We start from the raw sequence: 15,457 nt of genomic DNA, 5'->3' as shown, positions 1-15,457 counted from the left end.
ACTTTATCCTCCACAGCAGGGTCGCTGGTGCCAATCCCAGCTGACATAGGGCAGAAAGGCGAGGTTACACCCTGGACGGATAAACAGTCGGACAAACAACCATCCACTCTCACACTCGCACATAATGTTCAATTTAGAGTCTTCAGTTTTACTGAATAAGCCCCATATCTGCATGTTTTTGGACTGTGGGAGGAAATCAGAGAATCTAGAGAAAGGGCCTTATTCTGACAAGACAAAAAGCACAATATTATCCAAATGTAAGTGAATCAAGCATAAAGACAGTTTGTGTAGACACACGGCTATGGAGAGCAGGTTCAAACTGTGCTTACTTTCAAATAAGGCTTGTGAGTAGAGCTGCAACTAACGATTCATGGTACATAAAATGTCAGAAATGGAGCAATAGAAAATATGAAGCAAAGGAATTAAGAAAATATTCACATTTAAGAAGCTGAAACAATCAGAAAACAATAAGAAAACCTAATTATCAAAACAGTTTATTAATAATCGATTAATTGCTTCAGCTCTACTCTTTTGTGCATGGTTTTACAAGATGGAAAAGTTTTTTTTTTAGTTTTTTTTTAAACAAATCCTCTGTCTCCGGTGTACAAAACTCAAGAAGTCTCAGAGTCTCAAAGTCTGACTGAGCTGAATGAACCAAGGCGATTCAAGAGGCGGACGACACGACTGGAGCAGTGGCATCGACACTCACTCGCTCGCTCATACACAGGCAGAAGAGGCAGCGACTAAATGACCCATGACACAGACCCGACGACACCTCTGCTCTGCACCATCCTCCACTGCTCCTTCTCTCCCTCTCTCTCTCTCTGCCTTCACCCTGACCTGCTTCTCTCCTCACTTTACAGCAGGATGCCATCACCGCGTCACACTCTCCATCTCTCCATCCATCATTTCTGCTCCGTCTCTCACCGGACAACTCCATATCTCGCTATTCAAACACTTGCTGTCAGTGTTACTCACTTTCTTTCCCCTCTCTCCTCCTCCTCCTCCTCCTCCTCCGCTAAGACAACACGCTCTGCTGTTATTACACGACGGCATTTTTCCGACTTTAATTTCAAAACAACAACTTGCGACATCTTGATCACAAAGTGGTGACGTTCAGGCGATGTCTTTGAACATCACTTTTTTTTAAAAACTTGTGATAACGATGATTGTAATTAGGCTGACACTGATGACGCTGTTGACTATGAATGCTGCAGACGCACAATGCGCACGGACACACCCACAGATCCGAGGAGCTAATTATCCAGCAGCGGTGTTGGCAGCGAGGCAGAGAGGGGTAATGTGGGAACAGAGGCAGAAGGGGGCGGCGGGAGGGGGGGAGGGGGGTTGGGGTATGGGGAGAGACTCTGTGGGGAGACGTCCAGATAGGATGAGGATGCTAGAGGGAGGCGGGATGTGTTTCGGAGAGGGGGGGGAAGGTAGATGAACGAGGAGAAAGGAAAGAAGGAGGAGGAGGAGGAGGAGGAGAAGAGACACGATAATGAGAAGCCAGTTGTCCCATAAGACCATCTCCCTCTACGTCTCCCCCACCTCCCAAAGCCCAGCCAAGGCTAATCCAGCACGAGAAGCAGCAGGAAAAATGTGCCCATCCCTCTATGAAACAGACAAAAAAAAGACTCCCACCTCAGACCATGAGAAGACAAGACCTTCAAAACATGAAATGCAAAAACGAGTATTAACTAAGGTTTTCTTATGAGGGTGAAACTCGAAGGGTGCATCTTCTTTTCTGAAACATTTCCTGTATACATATATATATATATATATGCATACATACATATATATACATATACATATATGTATATACATATATATCCATACATATACATATATATATATACACATATACATATATGTATATACATATATATCCATACATATACATATATATATATACATACATATACATATACATATACATATATATATACATATACATATACATATATATATATATATATATACATATACATATATATACATATACATATATATATACATATACATACATACATATACATACATACATACATATACATACATATATATATACATACATATATATACATATACATATACACATATACATATATATATATATATATATATACATATACATATACACATATATATATATACACATATACATATATATACACATATACATATATATATACACATATACATATATATACACATATACACATATATACACATATACACACATATATATATATACACACACACACACACACACATATATACACATATAAATGTATATATATATCTCAATTAACACTTTTTAACAATTAACAATTTTCAGAGCTTCTTGTCACGAACACAGAAAACAACTGGGGACTTTTGCAGTGTCTTAGCTGTGACATTGTGAAAATGAGCCAACGTGCACTATTACAGGATCCCAAACTTAAAATTGATAAGTGGCAGTGTCTTTAGTCAATGTGACGGTTTATCAGAGAAGCAGCCAAAGTGCAGAAGCAAAAGAGACACCACTGTGTCAGCACAGGAGCATCAGTCAACTCGAACACTCGATATTAACTCATTAACAGGTGGAGAACTCATTTATTCAAAGCCGAACAGTGCGTCAAATGAACACGCTGCAGGATTTTACACTCTCTAAAGCAGACGACTGAATGACGGGGTGAAATCGAGACAAAAGGCAAACTGAGACAGCTCGTTGGCTGCGACAGCACATGTTAACCTATAGTCTGGTTGTACAGAACATCCTGGAAACTTCAGATTGTCCACAGATGACCTTTAAGTGGGACGGCGTGATTCCTAATCATGCACGGCTCCGTTCCCGTTGAGACGGTTTGGAATTTTCAAATCCTCTCGTCACAATGAAATACTAAGAGAACGACCGAAAGATCACAGATCCTAACCCTCTGAATGGCTACATTCTGCTCGGGATATGTAAGCGTGTATCAACAATTACTGGCCTGCAACCAGCTGCCTTTGTCACAGCCTATATTCTGAAATGTTATGACGGGTTAATAGTGGTATTTTAACACCAGAGCTAATCTGAGAAGGAGCTGGGTTTTTTTTTTTTTAGGTGTTAGGAGCTACCACATTTTCTTTGTCTAATTCCTCAGTGGCATCTGAACACTGCGGCCACATGTTCGCACATATGCCACTGATAAACCAAACTGAAACGTACGTTGGTACATAAAGCGGAATAAAGTAGTTTCTCACCTTTAGATAATAAAATACATACGTAGTCCCTTTGTTTGCAGGAGAAGCTGCAAAAGTGAACGTTGCCACTGCAAGAGTTCACTGCACTGAACCCTTTAAATCCACAAAAATCAACTAACATAACATATTGATATATTTGACCCTTATGATGCCTCCATGGTGCTTTGCCGGAGAGTATTCCAAACCTACATTATTCTGACATCTATTCTTAGACCTTAGACATTACAATAAAAGAACGTAAATGGAACAAGTCATTCAATTTAATTTAATTATCGTTGGATTCTGTACCTGACATACCTGTGATAACTATAGAAGGACAATCTGTTGCTTGTCGATAGGCATAAAAAGAAATTTAAGCCACGCTTATCGTTAATAATTGTGATTTATGATATTAATAAATACATTTTTTAGATTCTTAAACAGGTGCAGCCTTCTTTCTGCACGTACGGTGGTCAGAGACATCGCAGATAGTGAATGAATGAATGAATGAATGAATGAATGAATGAATATGAGGAAAGATGCAGCTCCCCATTGTGGCACATTAAATAAAGTAAGTAAATCACAACAGGATTTTCAAGTCACTCACATGAAATATTGACGTTTTTCTTCATTCACGATTAAAACGATAACGGAAACTCACCACGATTAACTTATCGTAAGCGATTTTAATACCCATAAGTGATAAACCGCTATATTGTCCCATCACTACTTGTGGACGGTGTCTTCTATGCTCGCTTCAAGTGAGTTTTATGGCACTGATCTATCTCTCTCTTGTCTCTCAAGACCTTTGGTGATCAGGTAAAACGCTGCTCCCCGAGCGGTTTGACATCCTGATCCACCATTGTTATTTTTCATGAAAACATCTGGTGACGAGACTTTGCCTTTCCATACTGCCTGGTATACATGTCTATGTCTAAACCGCACAACTGTTGCATGATGGGATTGCAATACACCAGCGAAGGGAGCTCTGTCGATCCTGCATTGTACCTTTGCTACTGCATATACGTTTCCCTTCCTCCAGAGAAATTCCACTAATCCATGTAACACCGGGAATCTTTGCCCCAAAAACCAAAATAATGATTCTTTCCGATGGGATATTCTAGTTTTTAGGGGGTTTTCATTTCCCGAAGCGGTGGCACAAGTAAATCATTTTGGAGCTGCTCGTAATCTCGGAGGACTGACTGTGACTGACTGGTCTCATTAATTATGCCTGGTGGCTGCATGGTGTTAATACGCCACTCCGCCTTTCAGGTGGAAGAAGGCAGTGATGACAGGGAGGAGAAGGTCAGGAGAGGAGGAGGAGGAGGAGGAGGAGGAGGAGGAGAGGATTGCACAGGAGGGAGAAAGGTGGAAATTGAAGCCTTGCAGCGTAATTAAGACTGGTGTTAATTTCTTTTCACCCTCGCTACGGCCAGAGGAGCTGCTCACCATGGCAACAGGAGAACACCAAGGAAGAGGAGCAGAGCCAAACGCTGTGTAAAATAAAAATACACCCTGTGTGTGTGTGTGTGTGTGTGTGTGTGTGTGTCACACAAAATACCATCACTGATCTGAACTACAGGCAAAGACATGGATTGTATGGATTTGTGTGGCATTTGTATTCCATCTTTGACCTAAAAACTCCATCACCGCCTTCATCTACTACAACTCTCACACACCGACGCCGATAATTATCAGCAAACTGAAACATCACATGACAGACGTCGTTCCTAGAGACTGGGTCAGGACCTGCAGACGGGGTTTGCAGCTTTTTTTACTGAAGATAAAGTTGCCTGATAATATTATATTATAGTTGGTATATTAGTGTTGGTTTTGCCAAATAAAATTGCAGTTATAGACAACAAAAAAATGAAGATATAATTAAAGTATATCAGATTTCTTGACTCAATGATAGAAGTAATTCACTAAAATAAAATGTGGTGCTCTTGCAATTTAATGAAAGGCGCAGATTTTCTTTAACAATTTCATGTATTGAAAATCAAAACTAATTCAAAACGTGCAAACATAAAAAGTTAAAACCAGTCAAAGTGAGAATATGTCGAAATGTCATGGTTTATTTCTGTTAATATGGTCGGGTTAAAAATGAGTGTCTGACTCTGTATGTGAGAAGACTCTGAGCTGTTGTTAAATCTTGGAAGGCATGGCAACCGTCTAAATCCAGCTTCGGCAATTAAGACATTGAGCACGATCTGTGGAAATAACTGTTTTTTTTTTTTCATTCCCATCAAAACCAATTAAGGAAAAAAAAAACTTTATTTTTTGTTGCTGTCGTTCCACTTAAAAGTTTTAATTTCATTTGTCAACAGGTGTCAGAGACTTAGCTACAGTGTCAGCACACCACCCCCCCCCCCCCGTGTTTGTCCACTTTAACCATGTGTGAGTGAAAGCACAAAAGCAGGTGGTGAAGATGAGAGACTTCAGACTGTGTCGGTCTAGTGTGTGTGTGTGTGTGTGTGTGTGTGTGTGTGTGTGTCAGACAGTTTTTTCACACTACATAAGACACACAGGCTTATTTCAGTGAGGCTTCATGAAACAATAGAAGACGATCCGGCAGAACTGGAGACAGCGAGAACATGTTATCATCTATTTTGAGTTAATGAAACTGATTAAAGCAAACCAAGATTGACACTAACACATAGAGAGAAAAAAATACTCCTAATCTGTTCATCATCATCATCATCAGTAAAGAGACGGAAGAAGGAGACCAGAACATTATATTACTATTTTGATAATCGATTTGAAACTTTTTTTTATGATTAAAACAAGATTTCTGACTGTTTCAGCGCCTTAAATGTGAATATTTTCTGGTTTCTTTGCTCCACATAAAGAAATCCTTACAAACTGAATCATTTTGGTTTGAGGACATAAGAAGACATCATCATTTCCAGGTTCGACAAACACGTTTTTAACGTTTTCTGACATTTTATGGACGATTACGCGAATAACGGTGAAAATAATCAACAGATAAATTGATTATGAAAATGAAACTTGCTGCAGTGTACGTTCAAGACTGACTGAATATGTTGTGTGTGTGTGTGTGTGTGTGTGTGTACACTTTCTTACACAAAGAAGAAATCATCTTCCACGTCCACTCAAGCTCACATCGAGTTAACTCGTTACCGTTTGCTGTAGCTCGTCTTCTCTGTAGGTTTTTTGACTTTGATAAATCAAAATAAAATGAATAAAACAAATGAATGACAGTCTTTTTGCAGCAGCAGACAAGAACAGTGCGGTGTAACTAAAGCACCTATTCCACTGACTAAGAAACTCACTAACAACACATAACATCTGGGGTTTAATGGATGTTAATACAATCAGTATTTACTCCAATGACAAATACATCTCAACGGTTCAATCGTGTAATAATTGACCATTAAGTTTGAACACCGGCACAAAGTAAAAGCTCCAAAGTGTATCATCACCACTGAACTCCATGTGTTGTCGTTTTTCTTCTTCCTCTGATTTGCAAAACAACAAGGCAGAAGAAGCACTGGTGATGGGAATATTCATTTAACCACCTCCAATTTAGTGGAGGTGATGTAGACAGTGAGCAACAGAGTTGACGATATTAAAAGACAGTGGATGGTAGACAAATGTGCCAGAAGAAGGGGGGGGGGGGAATAAGCAAATTACCCAGCGGGCATTAGCATTAGTGTTTCTAGTCTTCAATCTGCTGTCAATGGGACCACAGATCACCACAGATTCCATTTTTTTTTTTTACATCTCTATTGTTTCCCCAGCAGTTTGTCCGCTGCTTCACCCTCGATCTGGCCCTCACATAACCTCTGCTACACACACACACACACACGGGCATATGACAGGTTAGGGTCAAAAGCAGGGTAGGACACATACACACACACACACACAATGAGAGAGAGTCTTCCCAATTTCTGTCAAATTAGGGATTTTATAATGACAGAATAAGAGGCTCTTTGACATCGCAGGGATCTAATAGGAGGGGCCACCCCCCAATTAAGCTGATGCTCCTTCAACAGACACTCACACAGCTGAAAGCCCAGATGTACAGGACAGCACTCTTATCAACAGAGAGGGTACATATGTGTGTGTGTGTGTGTGTGCGTGTGTGGGGGGGGGGGGGGGGAGAGAGAGAGGAGTAGAGAGGCCACACTCCATCTTTCCTCCTGCTCTCATGGTTCCATACTGTGTCAAATTGTTTCTGCTGCAGCTAACAGAGAACACACACACACACACACACATTCTTGTACTTGCTGCATACTGAGGACAAATTTTTGGTCCAAAAATTTTGTACCAAAATTTGAAAAAAAAATTTTACCCAACATTTGAAAAAAAAAATTTACCCAAAATTTAAAAAAAATTTTTTACCAGAATTTGAAATTTTTTTTTTTACCAAAATTTGAAAAAAAAGTTACCAAAATTTGAAAAAAAAATTTTTACCAAAATTTGAAATAACATTTTTTACCAAAATTTGAAAAAAAATGTTTACCCAAAATTTGAAAAAAATATTTGACCCAAAATTTGAAAAAAATATTTGACCCAAAATTTGAAAAAAATATTTGACCCAAAATTTGAAAAAAAATGACCCAAAATTTGAAAAAAAATATGACCCAAAATTTTTGGCCAAAAATTTGACAAAAACGTCCTGTCGTCCAAAATTAGATTTTATTTATTTTTTGACAAATTGAGTATAGCATGTTATAGCAACCTAAGGAAGTGGTTTCAATGAAAACAAAGTGAGGACCGGACAAAATGTCCTCACTCTGTAAAAATGACCTCACTTTGTTGGTTAAAATCCCTCAGTATGCCGCAAGTACAAGAACACACACGTTTACACAATCCTTTAAAAAGGACTCTACAGTGACTTCAATTTATTTGAACAGCCTAACCTAGGCCTTGTTCCTAACAGTACTTTAGTTCAAATATTAGCCCCTAAACTTAACTAATTCTTTAGAAATGAGGGTTTTAACTCTCTAAGACAAGGTTTTGGTCAACTGGTGCTGAAAAGGTCAGTGTTTATGCAAGAAAGGGTCCTACAGAGGGAACAAATACAAACGCACACACCACACAGAGAGTGGACACAGAGAGAGAGAGTGGACACAGAGTATTCATTCATCCATCTGTTTACCTAAAACATACCGTTTCCCCCCCATCCCACTATGGTGCTGATAATAGCGTGGTTTATTGGAGTCATTTCCATGTCAACACAGCTCTGTGTATCAGCTCTATCTGATTCTCCCAACAGCAGCAGCAGCAGCAGCAGCAGCAGCAGCAGCAGCAGCAGCAGCAGCAGCAGCAGCAGCAGTTGGATAAACTAATCATAAAAGGGGCAGTGGGGGAAATATAATGAGCAGCAATGTTGGGGTCTTCAAAATAATGGCCTGGCAGCAGTGACGGTGAAGAGACACGGAGGAGCAAACGCTGCTGCAAACTTTGTGCAAAGTGCACGCAACTGCAATGCAGCAACAGCTGTCACACAAACTGAGTGCATGTGTGCGGTGTGTTCCACAACTACAGCTTGACCATTACGTGATATTTGGTTGCATTTGTGCTTTATTTTCATTTATGGCTGTAAATTAAGCTGTATATTACGTCTCGGACACACGTCTTTGTCAAACGAATTCTGAAGTTGCAGAAAACATTGACGATAAAAATAATACGATTTGCATAAACAGAGACAGTCGCTGGAAATGAGCCCAGAAAGTTGGACATAATTCCATTACAAAGAGCTGTGAAGGGGACGGTGGACCTGATGTTTGTGAAAGTAAGTTGAGTTGGGATGGTACAGTACTTGACTGAAACTCCCCTAAGTGCAAGATAAATATCATACACCACCTGTTAATTATTGAATCCAGGTGTTTCAATCAGACTTTTGACTAGACCTCTTATCTCCAATGAAGGACAACGCTTCAGCATACCAAGACATTTTGGACAAGTATTTGCTTCCAACATTGTAGCAACAGTTTAAGGAAGAGCCCTTTTTTATCCCAACATGATTGTGCACAAAGCAAGCACTATATATATATATATATATATATAAGACATGGTTTGACTTTGAGTTTGGTGAGGAAGAACTTGACTGGCCCTCACAAAGACCTGAACCTCAATCCCATCGAGCACTAAGGATGAGACAATAGCACCTTTTTTTGTGTCCGATATCGATATTAGTCCGAAGCTGTTAACAACACACTTGTGACGAGTCATTTCAAAAACATAATTCTCCAATTGCGTGTAACAAATACTGGATTGGATCGTTTCGGGTTTTAAATTTTTATCCGTCTGATATCCGATCCAGTGATTTTGACCAGTATACAGATACTGATTCCAATCCCTATCGAGCAACTTTGGGAAGAACTGGAGCACAGATTGTGAGCCAGGCCTTCTAAGAGAGCCTGGCCTCAAATTCCCATAGAAACAAAATCTTGTGGCAAGTTTTCCAAGAAGTGTGGAAGCCATTATAGCTGTAAAAGTGGGACCAACTCCATATTAAAATACTACATCATTACAGTCCCTGTTGGTGTAATGGGTCTGAATACTTCTGTCCATATAGTGTATTTATTAGTGTAAATAAAGAATTTGTTTGGTGTATTTGCTTCATAAATCATGAATGAGAGTTTGTGTAGTCTTCAGTGTGTGGGTGGCAGCGTAGCCTTTGATATAGACTCAAAAACTGTGGCTTCATTTTCACTTCCTTATTCAGTCTGACATTCTGTTCATGTTGGCAGTTTTCTCTGGAGACAAAAAAGTGATATACTGCCCAAAGTAGTCACGAGGAACTATTATTCACATCGACTACACGACAACAGCCTGAATTAAAGGTTTATTATGTCTCTACTTCTCTCACAACCTTTTTCTTAATTCCTTCGATTGTCTGGAAAACCCTAACTGGCTCAGCTACATCTCCTCTCCGGCCTGGAAAACAGCTGAAGACGAGCGCGAGAGAAAACGTATTCAAATTTCCGTTTCCATTAGGAAATGTGGTCAGCGATTCAAATGTCAAGCAGCAGATAAAGACTTAGGTTGTGTTTTGGTTTTTTTCTCCCTCACAAGACAAACTGTGGTAACGTCTTTGTCTGACCAACTCTAACTACAGCTCTGGATCTTCAGCTGGAGACTAAAACTTCATTTACACTACATTAACTCTCACAGTGAACACAATCAGATAAGGGTAAAAACAATAAAAAACGTTGACTTCTCAACATGGCTGTTACCGTGGTAACCAACATCCAATTAAGTATTGAATTACAGCTGCACGAATATGGAAAAAATGTGAATCAAAATGTATTTTATTTTTTTGCTTAGAATTGAAATCACGATTCTCTGGTACAATTTTTTGCACAAATCAAAATGTTTATTGTGATGAAGTTGCCTTGTTGATATTGTAGTGGCTTAAAGGTGCATTATGTAATAAATCTAAAGCAACTGGCCATAGAATCCTCCTAACATGTCACAGAGACTCAGGAATAATGTTCATATAACAAACTGAACTCACCAACAACAACAGTACAACCAAAACATTTGCATTAAAAAAAAAACATTTTGCAGACCGCAAATCGTGCTTATGTTTTGAAATCATGTTTTGGCATGTGGCGCCACCTACCGCCGTCTACCAACCATTGCAGTCAGTAGAGTCTCAGCTGCAACCACGGGTTGCCAGTTAAGGTCTGAGCTACAATGAAAAGAAAACCTAAAAGACCTCAGTATTTTGAATTTGAGTGTAGTAGCCGCTTTTGGCCACATTCTTACATATGGTGCCTTTAAGTGACATATGCCGCGTTTCCATCGTCATTTTTAAGGTTTGCGGGGGAAAAACAAACCATTTTCTGGACAAAATCAATTACTCAAAAAAATATTTTAAAAGTAATCAATAATGGGGGAAAAAAAATTTTTCTTACCTGTCCGGGGTGAACGCTGCCTCACACCCAATATCACCTATGATTAGCTCAAGCCAATAATGTTTCAGATGCTAGTGCTGGTTAACATGCAACTCTACCATAAAACCAGCAGCATATATTAGTTTAATCACACAGCAATCAGAGTAATATGTTCATTGTCTGACTCTAAAAATAAAGATGACAAAACTCCACAAGACACAGATTAGGAGGTTGTGTTTAAAACAGACAAGAAGTAATGAATGCAGACACGAGGGAGAAATCAGCAGCAGTTCTTCCTCACTGTACCTCATTAATATTTCATGTCAGGCCCCTGATTAGCCCCATCATTTCTGATTACCTGCATACCGTTGTGCGTCTCTGGTGTGTGTTTTACTGTTGTTTCCAATCAATTCGGAGTTGTAACTGCAAAGTAATCCGAGGACTACAGGAGGAGAGCGATAGCTCCGACAGTATTTGCGATGGACTCAGCTCTTACTGTATGTCTGCGGGTCTTTCATCCGTTACAAAAAAACGCGCGGTAGCTCAGGGGTGACGAGCTGAGCTTAGTCAATGTCTGTATACAAACACAATTCAAGAGCCTGATCAGCTGTTGCTGCAGTCGGATCATACCCCTCTCAGCGTGAAGAAAGCAGGATGCTCATTTAAGCCACAAACACGGCATTAACATCCAGTGGAGTTCAACACATCCAGGCCTCGTGTTTCTAACCTCACTCAACAGGTCAACAGGTAGGAGACCAGACGCACACAGGACTGGAGGTACAATGACACGACACCATGTGACACACGCACTCCTACACTGAACTGCTGTTGCTGTCACTTGCCATCATCCGATCCTGGGTGCTCCTGAAAACTGGAGAGCACGACTGAGCAATACTGGTGTAAAAATGTACTCTTTCGTACATCAGAAAGATATGGAACAATGCATCGATGGGCATTGTTTTGCAGGCATAATCGTTTCCTGAAATCTCTCAAACAAAAAAGGTGCAGCGTGCACATGTTGTACCGCACAGACAATAATAATTCAAGCAGAAATATATCACACATTCTCTTCAAACACCTCAGATAAAAGTCATTTCCATGCCTACATACATAAGTAGTGTTATTAAATAATAACTGAGGGCGCAGCCGGATCAAACAAATAAGGTAATTTCCCAAATAAGTGCTCGGGGAAAATATGGGACGAAACAAATTTAGCAGCTCAAAAAGGACTGGAAATGACAAGAAGAACATCAACTAGTTTTAACCTTGTTACTCATAACAAATGTCCTCTTCAGACCAGCATTTCGTGGAATTAACGACAGGCTCCACTCATTGACTTCAGGCTGTCTGAGGGGAAAACATACAGAAATGTATAAAAAAAAAAATCTCTTGTGAATTGAAAATGCATTACCTCGAAAAATGTAATGTCCTACATGGCTTTTTTTATTTTTCCAAGTAGAAAAACCAAAGCAACAAACATTGCACTGACTCTGCTCTAAGATAGCACTATAGTTAACCACTTGCTCATCACACACCATCAGTCAAGATATTGGTTGATGTATGCTTAGAAATAGAACATATTCAAGAAAAAACACCTCGCCTCAGACTCAACAGATCTGCACAGAGAGATTTATTCAAGAACAACTTGCGGATTCCAGGGGTTGCTCGACACTCGCGATGTTAATCTTAATATGAAATGATACGGGACGCCTTGAAATTAGCCGGTGGTAACCATGCCAACCATCACCTGAAACCGCTGCCGTCTCCACAGCAATCCCGCACGATCACAGCCTGTCTGCAAAAGCCATTCAAACAGGCCGACTCGAGCGCCCCGCGCTCTGCAAATACAGAAATCGTTAAAGCCGAGCTTTTTCCACAGAAACGCCTTCAAAATCCATCTGAAATTACAGACCGTATAGAAAGACAGTGTTACACACACACACAAAAAAAAATAAGCGCCCTTTTTCCTTTGCCCTTTTTATTCCCATCTCTGTGTGCACTTTACTTTCAACAAGTGGTTCTTGCTTTGAAAACAGCACCAAGAGGCAGAGGCAGAGCTGCTTTTAGCCACTCTCACACCAAGACAAAAAAAAAACACCTCTGTAAATCCCTCCCTCCCTCCCTCTCTGCAAGACGTTTTTACCAGGCCACATCCTGGAGACACAGAGACAATGCAGCAGTCCTGACGTGGGACCAAACCTGCAGAATACTGACCAGACAAACCACACACACACAGACGTGGGCCTCTTCAGTCTCGTCAGGCAGAAACAAGAGCATACAAAACCACTGAGTGAGTGCACACGGAGCAACAGGTGTGCTATATATAGAAGTGTGTCACTAGGTAACACCCCCCCCCCCAAATCTCAATGAATTTTTTTGTACTGTAGAGAAATGGAAAATAATAATGATACACGATAGATGGAGAGAGTAATAACTTTTTGGCTGCTATCAGATGTGCGCATCTCAGCTGACATAGGGCGATAGGTGGGGTCGACCCTGGACAGTTTGCCAGTCCATCACAGGGCCACATATAGAGACAAACAACCATTCACTCACATTGGTCACTCAATTTCGAGTGACCAATTCACCTAATGCCCAAATCTGCATGTTTTTGGACTGTGCGAGGAAGCCGGAGAACCCAGAGAAAACCCACGCACACACACAGGGAGAACATGCAAACTCCATGCAACAAAGGCAACCTTGTTCCAACCAGGGCTCGAACCCAGGAACCCAGGTCTTCTTGCTGCAAAAGCAAGAGTGCTAACCACTACACCCACCGTGGGCCCCACAGATTAATTTGCATTATATTTTGCAATAGCAACATGCAAAAATGAAAACAAGCTGCTTTTTTCCCCACCCGCACCATGTTTACTTGGTACAGGGGCAACATGCAGGAACACATCCATCTTAAAATGCAGTCCTGCACACGACAAGTGTGGCTCTTTAGAGCCGTTTCCTTTCTCTGTTGCACTATCGGTGTAAGTGAAGCCGTGTGCCATAAAACCTACGGTATGAACCGCTCGAGCTGCAGAATGGTCAAGATTGTGCTTCAACAATGCAACACCACTAAAATTCACATGTCGGTTATGGATGTCTGGCTCTCGCACAAAAACACCTTGCGTGAGATTTTCTCGCCGAAAGAAGAAAAACAAAAATCCAAATCGCACCTTTTCGCAAGTTAAGATCAAGTCATGTTGTACAAAGTTCAGTTGGAACCAAGACCGAGAATTCCATCCATCCATTTTCTACCGCTTTACCCTCCACATGAGGGTCTCAGCTGGCATTGGGCGAAAGGTTGGTGTGGTGTCCACCCTGGACAGATAGCAACCATCCACTCACACACTTTCAAGTATATGACAATAGACAATCTTTAAAGTTGGGGTCAAATGCTTGCACTTAAAGCGACTGAAAAACTGATTCTTGGAACTCGACTGGTTTTCTGAAATCGCATCATGTTAGTGCTGATGCTGTGTTTTACATCTTAATCTGTTAAAAAACATTTATACAGATAAATATGTGCCGACTTTCTCCGTCTATAGTCATGTCCCATCATTCCCTCTTCATGCTTATTATTAAGCTTGAGGCAAAACATATCTATTAAAATCAAATAGAAAATAGGTGGTGTTTTAGTGTCTGCTTTTCTGCACGTATTGTTTACATGTCCTCCCTGTGTGTGTGTGTGGGGGGGGGGGGGGGTTTCTCCGGGTTCTCCGGCTTCCTCAAGCAGTCCAAAAACATGCAGATTTGGGAATTAGGCAAATTGGACACTCTAAATTGACCGTAGGTGTGTGAGAGTGTGAGAGTGGACAGTTGTTTGTCTCTACGTGTGGCTCTGTGATGGACTGACGAACTGTCCAGCTGGGATCGGCACCGGGGACCCTCATGTGGAGGATAAAGCGGCAGAAGATGGATGGAGGGACGGTGTTAACGTTCCAGGTCAAAGGGTCAAGAGTCATGACTGGACTGACAGCAGGACAAAGGTGTGAGACGGACAAAACCCATTAACTTGCATTTCCAAAAATCAATCTGACCGAAATATGAATCAAGCAGCAATGGACCAAAGTGCACTAACAACAGAACAGTATAAGCTTCTCTCATTTTTTTTATTCCTTTAGCTAAATTTGACTCAGAAGAGCAGCATTCGAGTCAGTCTCTGTCTCTCTCATGGGAGTCGTGACAAATGTGCTTATGTCTTACAGTAAATAAAATACACACAAATACTTAGTGTTATTATCATCCATACATTTCTTTAACAATCACCTAATTATGTGTAAGTCATAAAAGTGTTGTTGTTTTTTTATTAATATAAAACAAGCTCTCTGCTTTTGAAGGTTCTTGACAGTAAATATTCTCTGGTTTCTTTGCTCCTCTATGACAAA

The 15,457-nt window shown here is 40.4% G+C and overlaps 1 protein-coding gene across 1 annotated transcript in view; it reads right to left on the bottom strand.

Moving 5' to 3' along the window:
* Positions 1–15,457, bottom strand: part of LOC310932042 (nucleolar protein 4-like) — a gene marked incomplete at both ends in the record, with an annotated part of 120,189 nt that overhangs the window by 104,066 nt on the left and 666 nt on the right. The gene's annotated exons all lie outside the window — the stretch shown is intronic.

Source organism: Microchirus variegatus, assembly GCF_963457635.1.
Source record: "Microchirus variegatus genome assembly, chromosome: 9".
Classification (NCBI taxonomy): Eukaryota; Metazoa; Chordata; class Actinopteri; order Pleuronectiformes; family Soleidae; genus Microchirus; species Microchirus variegatus.
This window is presented reverse-complemented; position numbering and strand designations above follow the sequence as displayed.